Source organism: Loxodonta africana, chromosome 3 (assembly GCF_030014295.1).
Source record: "Loxodonta africana isolate mLoxAfr1 chromosome 3, mLoxAfr1.hap2, whole genome shotgun sequence".
NCBI classification, from domain to species: Eukaryota; Metazoa; Chordata; class Mammalia; order Proboscidea; family Elephantidae; genus Loxodonta; species Loxodonta africana.
The window spans coordinates 186,468,317-186,492,222 of NC_087344.1; the positions used below are offsets into that span (position 1 = coordinate 186,468,317).

The 23,906-nt window shown below is 39.4% G+C and overlaps 1 protein-coding gene across 4 annotated transcripts in view; it reads right to left on the reverse strand.

The window, feature by feature from the left end:
- GATAD2B (GATA zinc finger domain containing 2B) overlaps positions 1-23,906 on the reverse strand; it is a 122,930-nt gene that overhangs the window by 32,065 nt on the left and 66,959 nt on the right. The window contains exon 2 of one of the 4 annotated variants that reach the window (XM_064282621.1): positions 11,452-11,581. The exons of 2 other annotated variants lie outside the window; for them this stretch is intronic. The gene's annotated coding sequence lies outside the window, so the exon portion shown is untranslated. One more of the 4 variants, XM_064282622.1, reaches the window with a different exon arrangement.

Here is a 23,906-nt window from a genome sequence, read left to right on the forward strand (position 1 = left end):
ACCATGGCAGAGACCACCAGCGGAGAAACAGCAGCAGCAGTGCAAGCGGCAAGAACCACAGGATAAGCACACGGCTGCAGTGGTGCTTCCCAGCCCACAGAGCAGGACAGAGCTGAGCATCTTTCGGCAGAGGCTTACTGGTGGAGTAGGGTGCCTCTGAGCACTTGTCAGCAGAACTAAAGTGCTGTAACACTTGCCTGAGCAAGGCAGAGGCCTAGAGAAGGCCTACAGACTGGTATGGCTGAGAGCAGGGCTGCCAGCTGGTGTGCTGAGAAAAGGGCCTGCCTGCAGGCATGGCTGAAAAGGAGCTGAGAGCCATCCTGGTTGGAAGCTGTCCTGACTGACAAACCGTATCCTGTCTCCTGAGATGTACCCCATTACTTTCAAGTTGATCCCGATCCCAAGTTGTATCCTTTACTCCCATAATAACCACACAATCGTGAGTATGGTCTGTGAATTGTGTGTGACTGTTGTGATAAATTATCAAACCCAGGAGAGAAGTAGAGAATGCTGTGGGGAGGATGGCTGGTGTCAGAAATGGTGAAAAAGGTGGAAAGTGGAGGTATGTCTGACCTCCACCTCATAGAAACCAGCTTTATGCTGATCTTTATTCTTATCCCTCCATCTGAATGTAGACAAGGACTGACGCTACATCACATGGTATAATATTGCTGAAGGTTGACTGTGTCAAGTTAAAGATGTATACTATAAACCCTTAAGCAACCACTAAAATTACAAACAAAAAGTTATAGATTATAAGCTAAAAAAGGAGATGAAATCACAAAACTTGACTAATCAAAAGAAGGCAGAGAAAGGAGAAAAAAGGAACAAAGAACTGATAGGACAAAGAGAAGACAAAGAGCAAGAGGACAGAGTTAAATCCAACCATATCAATAATCACATTAAATATAAGTGGTCTGATTGCCCCCAATTAAAAGGCAGAGATTTTCAGACTGGTGGGAAAAAAAAAAAAAAAAAGGCAAGACTTAACTATATGCTGCCAGTAAGAAATATACTTTAAATATAAAGACACAAATAAGTTAAAAGTAAAAGAATGAAAAAGGCATACCATGCTACCACCTGTCAAAAGAAGGCTGGAAGGACTACATTAATATCAGGCTGAAGATCTAGAACAAAGAATATTGCCAAGGATTAAAAAAAAGTGGGGTCAAGAGGATTAATTCAAATTATTTATGCACCTAATTAGAGAGCTTCAAAATACATGAAGCAAATACTAAAAGAACTCCAAAGAGAAATCCACAATTAGAGTTGAAGATTTCTATACCCCACTCTAAATAATGGATAGAACAAGCAAGCAGGAAATCAGCAAGGATACAGTAGACTCAAACACCACCAAACACCTTAACCCAACAGACAATATAGAACCCTCCACCCCAAAACAGGAGAATGAATATTCTTAAGTACATGCAAAATATTTACCAAAATGGATCATATTCTAGGTCATAAAAAAAGCCTCAATAAATTCAAAAGAATTCAAGTCAAAGGATTTTTCTGACCATAATGAAATCAGAAATCAGTAACAGGACGATTTGCAGGGAATTCTCAAATATTTGAAAACTAAATAACGTACTTCTAAATAATCGATGGGTTGAAGAAGAAATCAGAATGATCTCAAGTGAATGAAAATGAAAACACAATATATCAGAATCTCTGAGATGTTGCTAAAGCAATAATAATGGGGGGAGTTTAGAAAACTAAATGCCTATATTAGGGAGAAAAAAAAAAGATAACAATGACCTCAGCATCTACTATAAGAAACTAGAAAAGACCAAATTTAAACCAAAACAAACAGAAGAATGGAAATAATGAAATGCAAAATGATATTCAATAAAACAGAAGAACAGAGAAAAATCAATAAAAGCAGAAGCTGGTTCTTTAAGGTTAATAAAACTGATCAACCTCTAAGATAGATGAAGAAAAAAAAAGAGGGAAGGCATAAATTACCAGTATTAGGAATCAAAAAGTTGACATCACTACAAATTCAGCAAACATTAAAAGGATAATAATGAAACACTGTGAACTTTATGCAGCCACCAAATTCAACAACTTAGATGAAATGGAAAAATTCTTTGAAAGACACAAACTACCAAGGCTCAATCAAGAAGAAGCATATAGTGTCAACTGTCCTGTATCTATTGAAGGAATTGAAATTATACTTAGAAACATCCCCACGAAGAAAATCCCAGGCCCAGATGGCTGCACTGGTGAATTCTACCAAACATTTAAGGAAAAAATGATACCAATTCTACACAAGCTTCTGAAAACTTAAGGAAATGCTTTCCAAATCATTCTATGAAGTGACAGTAACAAAACCCGGTAACAAAACTAGACTAAGGCATTATATGAAAAGGAAAAAAAAAAAATAAGTACCGGCCAATATCCCCCATGAACACAGTTGCAAAAATCCTAAAGAAAATTGTTAGCAAAATTGTCTTCAACAATAGCAAAAGGATAAGACAGCATGACTAAGGGAGTTTGCCTGAGGCATGCGAGGTTGTTAGCATTCAAAACTCAAAGTCACTATGCTGTGAACTAAAAAAGAAAAACGCTGTGGTCATCTCCACAGATAAAGAGAACCAAACCAAAAAACCAAATCCAGTGACGTCGAGTAGATTCCGATTCATAGCGACCCTATGGGACAGAGTAGAACTGCCCCACAGAGTTTCCAAGGAGTGCCTGGCAGATTCGAACTACCAACCCTTTGGTTAGCAACCATATTAGCACTTAACCGCTGCGCCATTTGACAAAATCCAACATACATTACTGATAAAAAAAACTCTCAATAAACTAAGTATATAGAAGAGAACTCCCTCAGCCTGATAAAGAGCATCTACGAAAAATCTGTAGCTAACATGCTACTTAATGATGAAAGACAATGTTTTCTACCTAAGGTCAGAAACAAGACAGGCATGTTCAATCTTACCATTTGTAATCAATATTGTACTGGAAGTTCTCGCTAGTGCTATCAGGCAAGAAAAATAAAGAAAAGGGATTCAGATTATTTGCAGATAGCATGATCATCTATGTAGAAAATTTGAGGGACTGTACCAAAGAAACTACTAGAACTAAGGAGTGAGTTAAACAAAATTGCAAGATACAAGATCAACATAAAAAATATACTAGCAAGAAATTATTGGGAAGTAAAATTAAAAAAAATGCCAGTTATAATAGCATTAAAATATAAAACATTTAATCTAAGAAAAATGTGGAAGATTTGTATAATGAAAGCTATAAAATATTGCTTAGAGAAATTAAAGAAGATCTAAATAGATACACCCTGTTCATGGATCAGGAGACTCAATACTGTTAAGATTTCAATTCTTTCCAAACGGATTTACAGATTCAAAACAATGCCAGTCAAAATCTCAGCAGGCTTTTTAAGTACATATGGAAACCCCGGTGGTGTAGTGGTTAAGTGCTATGGCTGCTAACCAAGAGGTCAGCAGTTCAAATCCATCAGGTGCTCCTTGGAAACTCTATGGGGGCAGTTCTACTCTGTTCTATAGGATCAATGTGAGTCAGAATCGACTCGATGGCAGTGGGTTTGGTTTTTTTTTAATTGAGAAGCTGATTTTACGATTCATACAGAAATGCAAAGATCCCAGGATAGCCAAAACAATTGTGAAAAAGAACAAAGTTTAGCGGGCTGTTGTTGTTAGGTACTGTGGAAGTCAGTTCCAACTCACAGCGACCCTATGTACAACAGAATGAAACACTGCCTGGTCCTGAACCATCTTCACAATCTTTGCTATGTTTGAGCCCACCGTTGCAGCTACTGTGTCAATCCATGTCATTAGAGGGTGACATTATCTAATTTCAGGAGTTATTATAAAGCTACAGTAATCAACAGAGTGGTACTGGTACAAAGACAGCCAAAGGGATCGATGGAACAGAAAGTTCAGCCATAAACCCACACCTGCATGGACAACTGACTTAAAAAAAATTTTTTTTACTATACAGTAGGTGAAAGCTTACATAGCAAATTAGTTTCCCGTTTGATAGTTTGTACACAAAGTGTTCCATAACACCGGTTCCATTCCCCACAATGCGCCTGCCCTTCTCCCATTTCCATCCTAGGTTCCCATTTCCTTTTGTCCAGAATTGCCACCCTTTCCTGCCTTCTCATCTATACTCTTGAATGAGTATAGAGGTCTGGATGACTTATTTTCTGTAATGTATTTAAAAAATATTTCCCTTGCTTCTTGTTCCATTGAGAAGCTTGCTTAAATTCTAATGTTCATTCCTTTGTGATAATCAATTTTCTCCTTTCTGGTTGCTTTCATGAACTCTTTGACTTTGATGTTCTATAAAACTATAGCATTACTAATGTGTCCAGTTTTATACACTCTTTGAGAATTTACTGTTTTTTCCTGAAACAGACAATTCTTATATTTAGCAATTCTGGAAAATTCCAGCCACTATCTCTTCAAATATCGCTAACCTCCAATTTCTCACTTCTATCCTGGAATCCCTGTTGCTGTTGTCATTGTTAGGTGCCCACGGGTCCATTCTGACTCATAGCGACCCTACGCACAACAGAACGAAACACTGCCCGGTCCTGCGCCATCCTTACAGCCCTTGTTATGCTTGAGCTCATTGTTGCAGCCACTGTGTCAACCCACTTCCTTGAGGGTCTTCCTCTTTTCTGCTGACCCTGTACTCTGCCAAGCATGATGTCCTTCTCCAGGGACTGATCCCTCCTGACAACATGTCCAAAGTATGTAAGATGCAGTCTCACCATCCTTGCTTCTAAGGAACATTCTTGGTTGTACCTCTTCTAAGACAGATTTGTTCGTTCTTTTGGCAGTCCATGGTATATATTCAATATTCTTCGTGAACACACTTCAAAGGCATCAATTCTTCTTTGGTCTTCCTCATTCACTGTCCAGCTTCCACATGCATATGATGCGATTGAAAATACCATGGCTTGGGTCAGGCGCACCTTAGTCTTCAAGGTGACATCTTTGTTTTTCAACACTTTAAAAAGGTCCTTTGCAGATTTCCCCAATGCAATGCGTCTTTTGATTTGACTGCTGCTTCCATGCCTGTTGATTGTGGATCCAAGTAAAATGAAATCCTTGACAACGTCAATCTTTTCTCCGTTTCTCATGATGGTGCTCACTGGTCTAACTGTGACGATTTTTGTTTTCTTTATGTTGAGGTGCAATCCATACTGAAGGCTGTGGTCTTTGATCTTCATTAGTAAGTGCTTCAAGTCCTCTTCACTTCCAGCAAGCAAGGTTGTGTCATCTGCATAATGCAGGTTGTTAATGAGTCTTCCTCCAATCCTGATGCCCCGTTCTTCTTCATATAGTCCAGCTTCTCGGATTATTTGCTCAGCATACAGATTGAATAGGTATGGTGAAAGAATACAACCCTGACGCATAACTTTCCTGACTTCAAAGCAACCAGTATCCCCTTGTTCTGTCTGAACAACTGCCTCTTGATCTATGTAAAGGTTCCTCATGAGCACAGTTTTAAGTATTCTGGAATTCCCATTCTTGGCAATGTTATCCATAACTGTTATGATCCACACAATCAAATGCCTTTACATAGTCAATAAAACACAGGTAAACATCCTTCTGGTATTCTCTGCTTTCAGCCAGGATCCATCTGACATCAGCAATGATATCCCTGGTTCCACGTCCTCTTCTGAAACCAGCCTGAATTTCTGGCAGTTCCCTGTTGATATACTGCTGCAGCCGTTTTTGAATGATCTTCAGTAAAATTTTGCTTGCATGTGATATTAACAATATTGTTCTATAATTTCCATATTTGGTTGGATCACCTTGCTTGTGAAGAGGCATAAATATGGATCTCTTCCAGTCAGTTGGCCAGGAAGCTGTCTTCCATATTTCTTGGCACAGATGAGTGAGAACCTCTAGTGCTGCATCCGTCTGTTGAAATATCTCAATTGATATTCCATCAACTCCTGGGGCCTTGTTTTTCGCCAATGCCTTCAGAGCAGCTTGGACTTCTTCCTTCAGTACCATCGGTTCCTGATCATATGCCACCTCTTGAAATGGTTGAATATCGACTAATTCTTTTTGATATAACGACTCTGTGTATTCCTTCCATCTTCTTTTGATGCTTCCTGTGTCGTTTAATATTTTTCCCATGGAATCCTTCACTACTGCAACTTGAGGCTTGAATTTTTTCTTCAGTTCTTTCAGCTTGAGAAACACCAAGCATGTTCTTTTGGTTTTCCATCTCCAGCTCTTTGCACATGTCATTATAATACTTGGTCTTCTCCAGCCGCCCTCTGAAATCTTCTGTACGGTTCTTTTACTTCACCAATTCTTCCTTTTGCTTTAGCTACTCGACTTTCAAGAGCAAGTTTCAGAGTCTCCTCTGACATCCATCTTGGTCTTTCCTTTCTTTCCTGTCTTTTCGATGACCTCTTGCTTTCTTCATTCATGATGTTCCTGATGTCATTCCACAACTCATCTGGTCTTCAGTCACTACTGTTCAATGTGACAAATCTATTCTTTAGATGGTCTCTAAATTCAGGTGGGATATACTCAAGGTCATATTTTGGCTCTCGTGGACTTGCTGATTTTCTTCAGTTTCAGCTTGAACTTGCATATGAGCAATTGATGGTCTGTTCCACAGTTGGCCACTGGCCTTGTTCTGACTGATGATATTAAGCTTTTCCATCGTCTCTTTCCACAGATGTAGTCAATTTGATTCCTGCGTGTTCCGTCTGGTGAGGTCCATGTGTGTACTCGCCATTTATGTTGGTGAAAAGAAGGTATTTGCAATGAAGAAGTCATTGGTCTTCCAAAATTCTATCATTCGATCCCCAGCATTGTTTCTATCACCAAAGCCATATTTTCCAACTACTGATCTTTCTTCTTTGTTTCCAACTTTTGCATTCCAATCACCAGTAATTATCAGTGCATACGGATTGCATTTCGACCAATTTCAGACTGCAGCAGCTGATAAAAATCTTCTATTTCTTCATCTTTGGCCCTAGTAGTTGGTGCGTAAATTTGAGTAACAGTCATATTAACTGGTCTTCCTTGTTAGGCATATGGATATTATCCTCTCACTGACAGTGTTGTACCTCAGGATAGATCTTGAAATGTTCTTTTTGAAGATGAATGCACCACCGTTCCTCTTCAAGTTGTCGTTCCCAGCATAGTAGACTATATAATTGTCCGATTCAAAATGGCCAATACCAGTCCATTTCAGCTCACTAATGCCTAGGATATAGATGTTTATGCGTTCCATTTCATTTTTGACTATTTCCAATTTTCCTAGATTCACACTTCGTACAGTCTAGGTTCCGATTATTAATGGATGTTTGCAGCTGTTTCTTCTCACTTTGAGTCGTGCCACATCAACAAATGAAGGTCCCGAAAGCTTTACTCCATCCACATCATTTAGGTCGACTCTACTTTGAGGAGGCAACTCTTCCCCAGTCATCTTTTGAGTGCCTTCCAAACTTGGGGGCTCATCTTTCAGCACTGTATCAGACAATGTTCCGCTGCTACTCATAAGGTTTTCACTGGCTAATGCTTTTCAGAAGTAGACTGCTGGGTCCTTCTTCCTAGTGTGTCTTATTCTGGAAGCTCAGCTAAAACCTGTCCTCCATGTGTGACTCTGCTGGTATCTGAACACTGGTGGCATAGCTTCCAGCATCACACAACACGCAAGCCCCTACAGTACAACAAACTGACAGACATGTGGGGGCCTGGAATCCCTATGAGATGTTATCTTGGACCATCTCATTTTAGTCTCTACATCTGTCATAGATTGAATTGTGTCACCCAAAAATACGTGTATCAATTTGGCTGTGCCATGATTCCCAGTATTGTGTGACTGTCCACCATTTTGTCATTTTATACGATTTTCCTATATGTTGTAAATCCTATCATTATGATGTTAATGAGATGGGCAGTTATATTGATGAGATCTACAAGATTAGACTGTGTTTTAAGCCAGTCTCTTTTGAGATTTAAAAGAGAGAAGTGAGCAGAGAGACAGGGGGGCCTTCTACCACCATGAAAGCAGCACCGGGAGCAAAGTGTGCGTCCTTTGGACCCAGGGCTCCTGCAAAGAGAAGCTCCTAGTCCAAGGGAAGACTGAGGAGAAGGACCTTTCTCCAGAGCTGACAGAAAAAAGAAAGCCTCCCTCTGGTGCTGATGTCCTGAATTTGGACTTCTAGCCTAGCAGACCGTGAGAACATAAATTTCTCTTTGTTAAAGCTATCCATTTGTGGTACTTCTGTTATAGCAGCACTAGATAACTAAGACAGTATCTCAGCCATTTAAAAATTTTTTCCATTTCTTTGTGTCTCTATGCTGCACTTTTGTGTAATTTTCTCCTAGTATCCCTAATTTTCTCTTCAGCTATGTTGAGCTGTTTAACCCATCTACTTAACTTTTACTTTCACTAATCTATTGCAGAGCAGATCAACCTTGTATGCATATTAGAATTATCTGAGGAAATGTAAAACAGACACACACATACACACATACATACATACATACCCTGGGCCCCACTTGTAAACAATCGAATTTAACTGGCGGCCACACAGCTCAGGCATCCATACATTTAAAAGGTCTCCATTATGAATGAGTGCCTAAATTGTCTCTGTGCCTCCTCTGCCATAAGACCAGAAGAAATGGATGGTGCCTGGCTACCATGACTGAACATTTAGATCAAAAATTCTATAGATGAATCCTGATCAACAGGGGGGATATGCAGAACAGAATTTTCAAATTCTCATGGACTCAGGCTTTCTGAAGCCATGGAGGCTGGACAAACCTCTGAAACTATTGTCCTGACATAATCTCTAAACCTTAAACCAAAAATATCCCCTGTAGTCTTCTTAAAACTCAACAACAGTTAAGCCTAATTAATAAAGAATGTCTGCCCAGAGGATTATGCTCTTTTGATGTCTATATGGGATCAAACTGACAACAGCATCTCAAAAGATTAGATAGGAACCTTAGGGGGAAGTGAGTTTATGTTAACGGAGGAGGAACAACTCAGGAAAGGAGGGGGAAAAAGGTTGCACAACTGAAAGAATGTAATCAGTATCACTGAAATATACATGTCGAAAACCTGAATTAGTGTTTTTGCAGTGTACATTCTCGACAACAATCATAAATTACATTTTAAAGAACTCCAGTATCCAGCAAGGGTTGAGAATCATTCCATTATTATATTAACCTGGTGTAATATTTCTCACTTTGAGGAAACCTTCCCATGGCCTCTTGTCCTATTCCAGTTACTGCACCATTTCCTTGGACCCTTCTACAGCAAAATTCCTCATGAAGAGTTGTCTATACTCACTGTATCCAGTTTCACTCCTTCCATTTTCTCTTGAAACCACTGCAGTTCAGGTTTTGTCCCCACCAATATAAAGAGGTCATTGTTTTCCAGGTGTCATGGATTGAATTATGCCTCCCCCAAAAATGTGTGTATCAATTTGGCTGGGCCATGATTTCTAGCATTGTGTGGTTGTCCTCCATTTTGTGATTGTAGGATTAGGGTAGGATTGTAACACCACCCTTACTCAGGTCACATCCCTGATCCAATGTAATGGGAGTTTCCCTGGGGTGTAGCCTGTACCACCTTTTATCTCTCAAGAGATAAAAAGGAAAGGGAAGCAAGCAGAGAGCTGGGGACCTCATATCACCAAGAAAAGAAGCACCGGGAGCAGAGTGCATCCGTTAGACCTGGGGTTCCCGTGCAGAGAAGCTCCTAGTCCAGGGAAAGATTGACGAGAAAGACCTTGCTCTCCTTCCTCCAGAGCGGACACAGAGAGAAAGCCTTCCCCTGGAGCTAACACCCTGAATTTGTACTTTTAGCCTACTTTACTGTGAGAAAATAAACTTCTCTGTGTCAAAGCCATGCACTTGTGGCATTTCTGTTACAGCAGCACTAGGTTAACTAGAACACCTTCGTGTTGCCAAATCTAATAGTTATTTATCAATTCAATTCTCATCTTACTCAAACTTTCAGCAGCATTTAGCCAAGTTAATATCCCTTCTTTCTTGAAACGTGTTCTTTACTGTATTTTTATCCTGCATTCACGTTCACTTCTACTTCTACTCATCTTCCTAATCTCTACTGGGGCTCAATTTCTTTATCTGCATTTACTCCTTGCATAATCTTATACTCCCACAGCCTTAAATAGCATCTATATTTCTAGATCGTATCTATCCTCTAACACACACACTCATACGTACACATACACACACACAAACTCCGTAACAGACATCTCCATTTCGACGTCTAACAGGCATTTTATAAACTATGTCCAAAGCTGAATTTGTGAACCCCCCAGGTGAAAACTTTCTCTTCCCCTAGTGTTTCCCATCTCAGTAAACACCACCACCTCTGACCCAGTTGTTCAAGCCAAACACTTTGGAGTCATTCTTGATTCTTCTTTCTCTCACACCCCATGTGCATTCCATCTGTAAATTTGGTCTATACTATCTTCCAAATATATTTCAAATCTGACCCTTTATCACTACTTTCATGCTATTATCTTAATCAAAGCTATTTCCATCTCCTACCTAGACTCTTGCAATTCTTTTTAACTGATCCTTCTATTCCTAATCTTGTCCACCACCTTCAGTCTATATTCCACAGAGAAACCAGAGAGGTACTTCTAAAGCGTAAGTGAAGATCATATCACTCTTCTGCTCAAAATGCTTTAATGGCATCTGTGGTGGTTTTAAAACACTGTCCTAAAATTCTCTGAAACTCCTCATATGAAGAGGTGGGGTCTATGAATCAGGATGGGTTTGTGTCTACTTCAAATAGTAGAGTACAGCAGAAATAACGTTGTGTGGCTTTTGATGCTGGGTCATTAAAAAGCAATGCAGCTTCTGCTTATTTGCTGGAACACTCATGCCTAGAGCCCTGAACTGCCTTCTAAGAATGCGTAACCACCCTGAGGCTGCCAGGCTGTGGGGAAGCAAAACCTCAGGGGGAGGTGACATGTAGGCACTTCAGTTGGCAGTTCTACTCTTTAAGTCATCTCACCCAGACACCAGACATGGAACTGAATGAGCTCACAGATGATTCCAGCCCCTGATGTCACAAAACCACCACCCACCTCAGCCTTTGTATCTTTCCAGCAGCAACCCCAGACATCATGGAACAGAGACAAGCTATCCTTACTGGGCACTGGTTGAATTCCTGACCTACAGAACCTAAGAGAATAATAGAACAATTGCTTTAAGATACTAAGTTTTGGGATAATTTTTACACAGCAACAGTAAGCAGAACAGCATTCCAAGTCTTTACCATAGTCTATAAGTCCCTTACATAATCCAGTCTACTACCTCTATTAACCTGCTCATCCTATTAACTTCCTTGCTTTTTCCTAAACTCACAAACCATGCCCCGCTTAGGATTTTTGCACTTGCTTTTTTTTTTTTTTACTCATTCTACCTGAAAGTATCATACCTTGATAGCCGTAAGACTTGCTCCCTCACTTCCTTCAGGTCTCTGGTCAAATGTCATCTGAGAATCCTTTTCTGATCCATCTACTGTCTATTTATTCAGTGCCTGGCTCATAATATACATGAGGTAATATCTGCTGAATAAAAAAATACTTGTTTTTAATTTTTTAAAATACACATATTATGGTCTATATACAATGAAGTGCTCAGAGGTCTACTTCTGTTGTTCATTGTGCCTGTGACTCTTGTTCACGGTGAATTCATTGTTCCTTATACTTTTTGTCATCTTGGGTTGTGGGCTTGCACTTCGGTGGGACTTCATCTATTGGAATTCTTTGTGGTTTGGCTTATGGACCTGTCTCTCCAGGGTGCAGTTTCATATGCTTTCCCAGTTACTCCAAGGACATAATTGGTCCTGAATAATTTTTTATGTTAATTTCTCAGCTTGGGCACCTCAGACCAAGTAGATGATAACTTAAACCTATATGCGAATAAGCTCATAGTTAAAGGTGCAGACAATATTTATACTCATTCCCAGACAGAGTCCAGGCTGAGATAGAAAAATGCCCTTCTTTTCTTGAACTAGAAGGAATTTTGTGCTCTTGAGCTAATAGATGGGATTTTGTGGTCCCTTCCTACCGCTGAGTGGGATTCTCATCTCCAACTCTCTTTCACATAGGCCTAAGGCTTAAGGCTTTGTCTCAGGACACCTCATATACATTAAAACCAAGTCTTTAGGTTATTGAGCCTAGTAAAGCCTCCAGAACTGCCAAAGCACTAAATCACACGCATGCTGTTTTTTGTTTATAATGGAACAGTGGAAAGTATGCATAGCTGAGCTTTAAAAGAATTAAAACCCTTGGGGGTTACAAGCTATGCACTTAAAAGCTAAAAAATAAAAAAAGTTTGTTATATCTTATCCAACATTACTAGGCATTTTATAATGGAACAGTGAAAAGGTTTTAAGGTTATATATGATCTACCATAATGCCAGAGACAAAATGCTGGTCTGGAAGTTTAAAATTTATTTTCATAATTAACTAGTTCAATACCCTTTCAGAGCAGAAAGGCCTCCCAGCTTCACATAAACAATGTCCCAGAGTACTAACCGTAAAGGGAAAAACAACTATTAATAACGGAGAGATCTAGCTTCACCTTAACCCAGGGATCAAACTTAGCACTACAAATAGTGAGACAATCAGATATTATGTGCCTCCTGATGCGACACAGTATAGAGTACCCAGCATCTCTTCGGAAAACCCATATACAGGAATAATATAAATGACACCATATGGAAATAATGCGACAAATCTACAACGTGGAACATTTTGCAAAACTACTACCCTAGAACCTTAGAAAAGTTGGTGTCATGGGAAAAAAGGAGGAAGTTGACTATTTTAGATTAAGAGAGATTTAGAGACATAACCAGATGCAACGTTATGATCTGTGACTGGATCTTGGTTTAAAAACAAGAGCTACAAAAGAAATAGGGAATAACTGAGGAAATTTTCAAATGGTCTGGGCATTAGATAATATTAGAAAATTATTGTTAATTTTGTTAGATATGGTAACGGTGGTGTGGATGAACTGGATGTGCCCTTAACTTCTTAGAGAAGCAATTTTATTAGTTTTCCATGGCTGCTATAACTACCATGATACAACTGTACTGTAAACCTTAAACAATACAAATTTATTATCTTATAGTTTTGGAAGTTCAAAACGGGTCTCACCGGGATAAAATTAAGGTGCTGGCAGTGCTACAATCCTTCTGGGGTTCTGGATGCTCTAGGGGAGAATCCATTTTCTTGCATTTTCTAGCTATAGGTTGCCCACTTTTCTTGGCTCATGATCTGTTCTTCCATATTCAGGCCAAGTTTTCATGTTGCCATCTCTCTGACTCTCTTCTGTATCCCTCTTTCCCTTCTAAGGACCCTTGTGATTACACTGGCTCATCTACATAATCCTGGATAATCTGCGTATTTTAAAATCACCTGATTAGCAACCTTAATTCCATTCGCTACCTAAATTCACCTTTGCCATGAAAGTGAACACATCCACAGGTTCTGGGGATTAAGATGCAGACATCTTTTGGCAGGAGAAGAACGGTCATTATTCTACTGCCTACCACAGCAATCTTAAGTATTCAGCAGTAAAGTCTAAAACTTACAGTAAGCCCTTTGTATCTGCAGGTTCCACCAACCATGGATTGAAAATATTCAGAAAAGAAAAAAAAAGAACGATCCAAAAAGCAAACTTGAATTTGCTGCCTGCTGAGCACTACGCTGAAACTATGCGAATGAAATCAGGTGTTGTCAACCCTGCTGCAGCCTACCACCATTTTCAAATATCCTCAGTATCTCTACAGCACTTGTTGTTTGGGCACTGAACTAGTACAGGCTTTTTTCTTTGTCACTATTCCCTAAACAGTACAGTATAACAACTATTTACACAGTACTTACATTTTATTAGGTACTATAAATAATATAGAGATGATTCAAAGTATACAGGAAAATATACATAGGTTATATGCAAATACTACACCTTTTTGTGTAAAGGACTTGAGCATCTGTGGATTCTGGTATCTGAGGGGGGTCCTGGAACCAATTCCCCTCGAACACTGAGGGACAACTATACTTTGAAATGGTTAAAAAAAAAAAAAAAAAACCATGGATATGTTAACGAAAGGTTGGTGGTCTGAACTCACCCAGTAGCTCCACGAGAGAAAGACCTGGCAATCTACTCCTGTAAAGATTACAGACTAGATTACTATGTCACATGGGGTTGCTAAGACTCAAAATCAACTCGACGGCACCTAATAACAACAATATATATCAATGGGGGGTAGTGGCGGTTTAATGGCAGGATTCTTGCCTTTCATGCAAGAGACCTAGGTTCACTTCCTAGGCAAGGCACCTCAAGCTCAGCCACCACTTGTCTGTCGTGAAGGCTTGAGTGTTGCTATGATGCTGAACAGTTTTCATCGGGGCTTCTAGACAAAAACAAACTAGGAAGAAAGGTCTAGTGCCCTATTTTAGAAAAATCAGCCAATGGAAAACTCTATGGATCACAATGATCCAATCCCATGGTGCAGGACATTGCCGTGAGTTGAATGCTGACTCAATGGCACTAACAACAGTAATATATATCAATAAAGCAAATGTGGCAAAATGTTAATCACTGACTCAAGATGACAGTTACACAGCTGTTCACTGGGTCATTCTTTCAATTTTTCTATATTTTTAAGTATTTTCGTAAGTTCTTAATTAAAAAAAAAATGCTGAACAGAACTGACTCTTTTTTTAAAAGGCAGCCTGTAAATTGCCTACTGACAACTAGAAAATAATGCAGCAGAATACAAATAGTGTGTAATATTACACTGAGCCCACCATGCATCTGTTTGTCATACTGTGGTGGTCTGCATGTTGCTGTGATGCCAGAAGGTTTGCCATCAGTATTTCAAATACCAGCAGGTTTCAGCAGAGCTTCCAGACTAAGACAGACTAGGAAGAAGGAACTGGCAGTCCACTTCTGAAAAATTTAGCCAGCAAAAACCTTATGAATAGCAGCAGAACACTGTCTGATACAGTGCCAGAATATGACCCCCTCAGGCTGGAAAGCACTCAAAAAACGATTGGGGAAAAGCTGCCTCCTCAATGTTGAGTCAGTTGACCTTAACAACGCAGATGGAGTAAAGCTTTCGGGATATTCTTTTGCTGATGTGGCATGACTCAAAATGAGAAGAAACAGCTGCAAACATCCATTAATCATCAAAACCTGGAAAGTACAAAGTATGAATCTAGGAAAATTGGAACTCGGTCCAAAAATGAAATTGAATGCATAAAGATTGATATCCTAGGCATTAGTGAGCTGAAATGGACTGGTACTGGCCATTCTGAATTAAACAATTACATGGTCTACTAAGCCAGGACCAACCAACTGAAAAGGAATGGTGTTTTGTTCATTGCCAAAAAGAACATTTCAAGATCTATCCTGAAGTACAATGCTGTCAGTGATAGGACAGCATCCACACACCTGCAAGGAAGACCAGTTAATACAACTATTATTCAAATTTACACACTAACCACTGAGGCCAAAGATGAGGAAACTGAGATTTTTACCAACTTCTGCAGTCTGAAATTGATCGAACATGTAATCAAGATGCATTGATAATTACTTGTGCTTTAATGTGAAAGCTGGAAACAAAGAAAAAGATTCAGTGGTTGCAAAATATGACCTTGGTGATTGAAACGACTCCGGAGATTGCATGATACAGTTTTGCAAGACCAACTACTTATTCACTGCACTTATCTTATTTCAACAACATAAACAGCGACTATACACCTGCATCTCACCAGCCGGAAAACAGGAATCGCATCAGCTACATCTGAGGAAAGCGACAATGGAAAAGCTGGAGTATTATCAGTCAGAACAAGGCCAGGGGCCGACTGCAGAACAGACCATCAATTTGGTCATATGTAAATTCAAGTTGAAGTTGAAGAAATGTAAAACGAGTCCACAAGAGCCAAAACACAACTTTGAGTATACCCTACCTGAAAATAGAGACCATCTCAAGACCAGATTTGACACATTAAACACTAATGAGCAAAGACTAGATTAGTTGTGGGATGACATCAAGGACATCATACATATATATATATATATATAAATATATAAAAAGGTCATTAAAAAGACAGGAAAGAAAGAAAGGCCAAAATGGACATCAGAAGAGACTCTGAAACTTGCTCTTGAGCGTAGAGTACCTAAAGTGAATGGAAGAAATGATGAATTAAAAGAACTGAACAGAAGGCTTCAAAGGACAGCTTGAAAAGACAAAGTAAAATATTATAATGAAATATACAAACACCTGGAGTTAGAAAACCAAAAGCGAAAAATACGCTTGGCATTTCTCAAGCTAAAAGAACTGAAGAAAAAATTCAAGCCTTGAGTTGTTAATTTTGAAAAAAAAAAAAAAAAAAAGACAAAATATTGAATGACGCAAGAATCATCAAAAGCAGATGGAAGGAATACATCGAGTCCCTGTTCAACCATCTCAGAAGGTAGCACAGGATCAAGAACCGATGGTATTGAGAAAGTCCAAGCTACACTGAAGACACTGGCGAAAACCGGGCTCCAGGAACTGACAGAATACCAACTGAGATGTTTCAACAAACAGATGTAGCACTGTAAGCGCTCACTTGTCTATGCCAAGAAATTTGGGAAACAGCTACGTGGCCAACTGACTGGAAGAGATCCATGTTTCTGCCCATTCCAAAGAAAGGTGATCTAAAAAAATGTAGAAATTATTGAATAATATTAACATCACAAGCAAGAAAAATTTTGCTGAAGATAATTCAAAGTGCTTGCAGGAGTACATCAACAAGAAACTGCCAGAAATTCAAACTGGATTCAGAAGAGGATGTGGAACCAGGGATATCACCGCTGGTATCAGATGGACCTTGGCTGAAAGCAGAGAACACCAGAAAGATGTTTACCTGTGTTTTACTGACTATGCAAGGCATTCGACTGTATGGATCATAACAAATTATGGACAATACTGCGAAGAATAGGAATTCCAGAACACTTACTGTGCTCTCATGAGCACAGTACATACCTGTACATAGACCAAGAGACAGTTGTTCGAAGACAGCAAGGGGAAACTGCGTTGTTTAAAAATCAAGAAAGGTGTATGTCAGGGTTGTACCCTTTCACCATATTTATTCAGTCCGTATGCTGAGCAAATAATCTGAGAAGCAGGACTATATGAAGAAGAACATGGCATCAGGATTGGAGGAAGACCCATTAACAACCTGTGATACGCAGATGACACAACCTTGCTTGTTGAAAGCTAAGAGGACTTGAAGCACTTACTGACGAAGATCAAAGACTACAGCCTTCAGTATGGATTACAACTCAACATAAAGAAAACAAAAATCCTCGCAACTGAGCCAATAAGCAACATCATGATAAATGGAGAAAAAAACTGATGTAATCAAGGATTTCATTTTACTTGGATCCACAATCAATGCCCGTGGAAGCAGCAGTCAGGAAATAAGACGACATATTGCATTAGACAAATCTGCTGCAAAAGACCTCTTTAAAGTGTTAAAAAGCAAAAATGTCACTTTGACTAAGGTGCATCTAACCCAAGCCATGATACTTTCAATCACTTCATATGCATGTGGAAGCTGGACAATGAATAAGGAAGACTGAAGAATTGATACCTTTGAATTATGGTGTTGGCAAAGAATGCCGAATATACCATGGACTGCCAAAAGAACAAACAAGTCTGTCTTGGAAGAAATACAGCCAGAGTGCTTCTTAGAAGCCAGGATGGTGAGATTTCGTCTCATGTACTTTGGACTTCTTATCAGGAGGGACCAGTCCCTGGAGAAGGATATCATGCTTGATAAAGAAGAGGGTCAGTGAAAAAGAAAATAATGTGGATTAACACAGCGGCTGCAACAATGGGCTCAAACATATCAGCGATTTTGAGGATGATGATGGACCCAGAAGTGTTTCATTCTGTTGTACATAGGGTCACTACAAGTCAGAAGCGACTCAGTGGCACCTTATAACTGCCACAACAACTACACTGAGCAGTAGTATTAAGGTGAAGTGTCTGCAATCCCCCTGATACTATGGATATGGTTATTTGAAGGGCTCGTAAGGGATTAAGTTACTCTTTACATACAACTGTAGAGTAAGATCATTCTCTGTTAGATGTCACAGTCCTGCTAATTAATTGCCTTGGGGGAAAAAACACTTCTATTAGAATCCTTATGTCTTGTTTTTATACTTAAAACGAAATAAATAGTAGGCTTTATGGAGTCCCTGGGTAGTGTAAAACACTAACCAAAAGGCATCCACAGACACATCGGAACAAAGGTCTGGTGATCTACTTCCAAGAATCAGACATAAGGAGAAAACATCAGTGAACACAGAGAAAAATCGACCATTGAAAATCCTACGGAGCACAGTTCTACTCTGACACACATAGTGTCATCAAGAATTGGAAATGGCTTGACAGCAACTTTTTTTTTTAATATGCTTTTTATATTTTCTTTATAAATATAACTTAAAAAAATGTATGTAGTTCTTAGAGACTTCCAGCCAAAGTAGCAGCTCAGTCAGACAAACCATGCCATCCCTTTACAGCAAAGACCTGAGAAACCAAGTGAAACAGATGACAATCCTGGAACCCTGGGCATTAAACGAAAGGATAAAGAACTACATCAAAAAATGACTGGAAGAAGAAACTGACTGAAAACAGCGAATGAAAAGAGATAACGCAGAGGGGCCCTGCCAGCCAGCCGGCATTGGGTAGCCATCCTGAAACAAAATCAGCAGCAATTTTTAGTGAGGAGCACAAAAGGAAACTTCATGGAATTCCCAACAGGACATGGAGTTAACTGTGCAGACATACTCGCAGTGAAATAAGGTCCTGATTGCTGGGTACAGCCAATGAGAAGAACCCAGGCATCCTCGCCCAGTGACGAGAGGAGCACACTCCCCCTCCCGGTGATCAGCAGCACAACCCCCCCTCCCCGCCGAGCCCCAACCACCAGGGACCAAGGTACGAGGCCCCCCTTTCCCACCCACCCAGCTCCAACCACCACCTTCCCCCCAACAACCACCCCTCCTCATGCCCACCCACCCAGCTGAGCTCCCTCTACCCACCCAGTGTGGAAAAAGGCAGAGGCAGCTCGATCCCACACACACCTGCCCACCGCTTCCTCCGCCGCCCCTCGTAAGAGACAGCAGCAGTGAGACCCTCACACACACCCACCAGCCCACCACTCACACCACCTCCCACTTTGCAGGAGGCAAAACTTCTCACCAAAATAAAAAAAAGAAAGAAAATCATAAAGACTCAGTAAACACAAAATCAACAGCAATGAGGGAAATGAAAAGAAAATCCATGAACTAAACAAACTCTGCACAGAAAAGTACATGGAACAAAAATCATCAGCACCACAAAAAAAAAAAAAAAACGGACAACCAAATGACAGCAGTAAATTCATACCTATCAATTATACTGAATGCTAATGGATTAAATGTACCAGTCAAGAGACAAGAGAGTGGAAGCATGGATAAGAAAACATGACCCAGCAATATGTTGCCTACAAGAGACACACCTTAGACACAAAGATAAAAAATAAGCTCAAAATCAAAGGATAGAAAAAAAATGTATCAACCAAACAGCAACCAAAAAAGAGCAGAAGTGGCAGTATTAATCTCTGATAAAACAGATCTTAAGGCAAAAATCAGTATAAGAGACACGGAAGGACATACATAATGATTAAAGGGTCAATCCAACAGGAGAATATAACCATAACAAATATCTATAAACCCAATGAAAGAGCTCCAAAATACTTAAAACGAACTTTAACAGAACTGAAAACAGACATACAAACTCCATAGTAATAGTAGGAGCTTTTAACACAACACTTTTGATTAAAGACAGAACAACCAGAAAGACACTCAACAAAGATACAGAAGATCTGAACAATACAATCAACCAACTTGATCTCATAAACATATACAGAACACTCCATCCAACTGCAGCGCAGTACACGTTCTCTTCCAATGCACATGGATCTTTCTCCAGAACAGACTGTATGTCAAGCCACAGAGCTTCAATAAATTCAAAAACATCAAGCATCTTCTCAGACCACAATGCTATAAAATTAAAGATCAATAAAAGGAAGAATAAGGAAAAAAATTAAATACATGGAAACTGAATAACACCCTGCTTAAAAACCAGTGCATGAAATTGAAAAATTCCTAGAATTAAACGAGAATGAAAACACAACATACCTATACCTTTTGGACACAGCAAAAGCAGTGCCCAGAGGTCAATTTATAGCAATAAATGCACACATCAAAAAGGAAGAATCAAAATCAATACCTTAACCCTACAGCTCCAACAAATATAAAAGGGCAGCAAAAAGAGTCTACAGTCACCAGAAAAAAGGAAATAATAAAGATTATAGCAGAATAAGTGAATAGGAAGAATCAACAAGACCAGAAGTTGGTTCTTTGAAAAGATCAATAAAATCAACAAACCACTGGCCACACTGACCCAAGCAAACAAAAAAAAAAGGAGACGCAAATAACACAAATAAGAAATGAGATGGGTGATGTTACACCAGAACAAAATGAAATAAAAAGGATAATAACAGAGCACTATGAAGAACTGTACTGAACAAATTTCAAAACCTAGAAGAAATGGACAAATTTCTGGAAACACACTACCTACCTAAACAAACACAATCTGAGGTTGAAAGTTTGAACAGACCCATAACAAAAGAAATTGAGCTCATAAAACTCCCAACAAAAAAAAGCCCTGGCCAGATGGCTTCACTGGAGAATTCTACAACATTCAGTCAAGAGCTGACACCAATTCTACTCAAACTATTCCAGAACATAGAAAAGAATGGAATATTCCCAAATTCATTCCACGAAGCAAGCATAACCCTGCTACCAAAGCCAGGCAAAGACACCACTAAAAAAGAAAATTAGAGACCAATATCCCTCATGAATATAAATGCAAAAATTCTCAACAAAATCCTAGTCAATAGAATACAACACCATATCAAAAAAAATAATACATCATGATCAAATGGGATTCATACCATGTATGCAAGGATGGTTCAACATTAGAAGATCAATGTAATCCACCACATAAATAAAACAAAGGAAAAGAAGCACATGATCACATCAATTGACGCAGAAAAGGCATTTGATAAAATCCAACACCCATTCCTGATAAAAACTCTCAGCAAAAAAGGAATAGAAGGGAAATTCCTCAACACAATTAAGGGTATATACACAAAACCAACTGCCAACATTATTCTCAATGGAGAGAGAGACTGAAAGCATTTCTCTTGAGAACAGCAACGAGACATGGATGCCCTTTATCACCACTATCTTCCAATATTGTATAGAAGTCCTAGCCAGAGCAATAAGGCAAGAAAGGGAAATAAAAGGCATCCAAATTGGTAAGGAAGAAGTAAATCTATCCCTATTTGCAGATGATATGATCCTATATCCCAGAGATCCTACAGGAAAGCTACTGGAAATAATAGAAGGATTCAGCAAAGTGGCAGAGTGTAAACATCAACATACAAAAATCAGTCAGATTCCTCTACAGTAACAAAGAAAGCTCTGAAAAGGAAACCAGGAAAACAAAACCTCCCAGAAGATAAAATACCTAGGAATAAACCTAACAAGGGATGGAAAAGACTTATACAAAGAAAACTACAAAACACTACTGTAAGAAATCAAGAGACCTACATAAATGGAAGAACATAACCATAATCACAGATAGGAAGACTTAACGCTGTGAAAATATCAATACTACCGGAAGTGATCTATATGCAATTCTGATCTAGATTTCACCAACATTCTTTCAACAGAAAAACTAATCACCAACTTTATATGGAAAGGAAAGAGACCCCAGATAAGCAAAGCACTACTGAAGAAGAATAAAGCAGGAGGCCTCACACTTACCGATCTCAGAACTTACTATACGGCCAAACCAAAAAAAAAAAAAATACCTGTTGCTGTGGAGCCGATTCCGACTCATAGCGACCCTACAGGACAAAGTAGAACTGCCCCAGAGTTTCCAAGGAGCAGCACCTGGCAGATTCAAATTACCGACCTCTTGGTTAGCAGCCGTAGCACTTAGCCACTACGCCACCAGGGTTTCCACCATACAGCCACAGTAGTGAAAACCGCCTGGTACTGGTACAACAACAGATGCATAGACCAATGGAACAGAAATGAGAACCCAGAAGTAAATCCATCCACCGACGGACAGATGATCTTCAACAAAGGGTCAAAGTTCAGTAAATTGGGAAGAGACAGTCTCTTTAACAAACGGTGCTTGCGAAGCTGGATATCAATTTGCAGGAAAATGAAACAGCTTCCATACCTCACACCATACACAAAAATTAACTCAAAATGGATCAAAGACCTAAATGTAAAACCTAAAATTATAAAGATAACAGAAGAAAAAATACGGGCAAACCTAGCGGCCCTAATTTATGGCATAAATAGACTATCGAACATAACTAAAAATGCACAAACACCAGAAGATAAACTGAATGACTGGGACGTACTAGAAATCAAACACTTATGTGCATCAAAAGACTTCTCCAAGAGAGTAAAAAAAGAACATACAGACTGGGAAAAAATTTTTGGCAACAACATATATGACAAGGGTCTAATCTCTAAAATTTATATAAACTTCAACACCTCAACAACAAAAAGACAAACAATCCAATTAAAAAAACAGGCAAAAGACATGAACAGAAGGAAGAAGTAAATCTATCCCTATTTGCAGATGATATGATCCTATATCCCAGAGATCCTACAGACACTTCAGCAAAAACGCTTTCAGTGGTCAACAAAGATACGAAGAGATTCTTGTGATTATTAGCCATGAGAGATGCAAATCAAAACAACAATGAGGTATCACCTCACCCTGGCATTAATGCCAATGACCAAAAAAAAAAAAAAAAAAAACAGAAAACAACAAATGCTGGTGAAGGCGTGGGGAGACTGAACTCTAATACACTGCCAGTGGGATTGTAAAATGGTACAACCATTGTGGAAAACAGTATGGTGCTTCCTTAAAAAGGAATGGATGAATGGAGAAACAAACTATGGTACATACACACAATGGAATACTACGCAAGGTTAAAGAATAACAATGAATCCAAGAAACATCTCACAACATGGATGAATCTGGAGGACGTTATGCTGAGTGAAATAAGCCAGTCACAAAGAACAAATATTGTATGAGACCACTATTATAAAAAGAAAAGGTTTACACACAGAAACATTCTTTAATGGTTACCAGGATGGGAGGGGTAAGGAGGGAAAATCACTAACTAGATAGTAAGCCCAGTGCCGTCGAGTCAATTCCGACTCATAGTGACCCTATAGGACAGAGTAGAACTGATAGTAGACTCCTGTTAACTTGGGTGATGGGAAAGGCTATACACAGTAAGTAGGATGTCAGCACATAAGGAAGACACTGGGAGGTACACAAGTGTGGTGCAGTGAATTACTTAACATGACCCTTCCACCCAGTCTTTATAACTCCCATAAACAAATGAGTGAGGACTATGCAAATGAGGTACTTGCAGCCCATCAAGGGGACTGAACAGCTTGCCAATAATGTAAATAAGGTGCACTGCACCCTTGCTGGAGTGGGATCATCCAAATAAGGTGCACGGAACCCTAACGAGAGGATTGGTCAGTTTTGCCATCTTGCTACCCTTTTAAAAGAGCAGTCAATCCCAGAGCAGAGAGGGACCTACTACCACCAAGAAAGAACAGCTAGCAGTGGAATGCATCCATTGGACCCGTGATCCCGGTGCTGAGACCTCCTAGACCCAGGAGACAGAGAGAGAGAGAGAGAGAGAGAGAGAGAGCTATAACCCTGGAGAC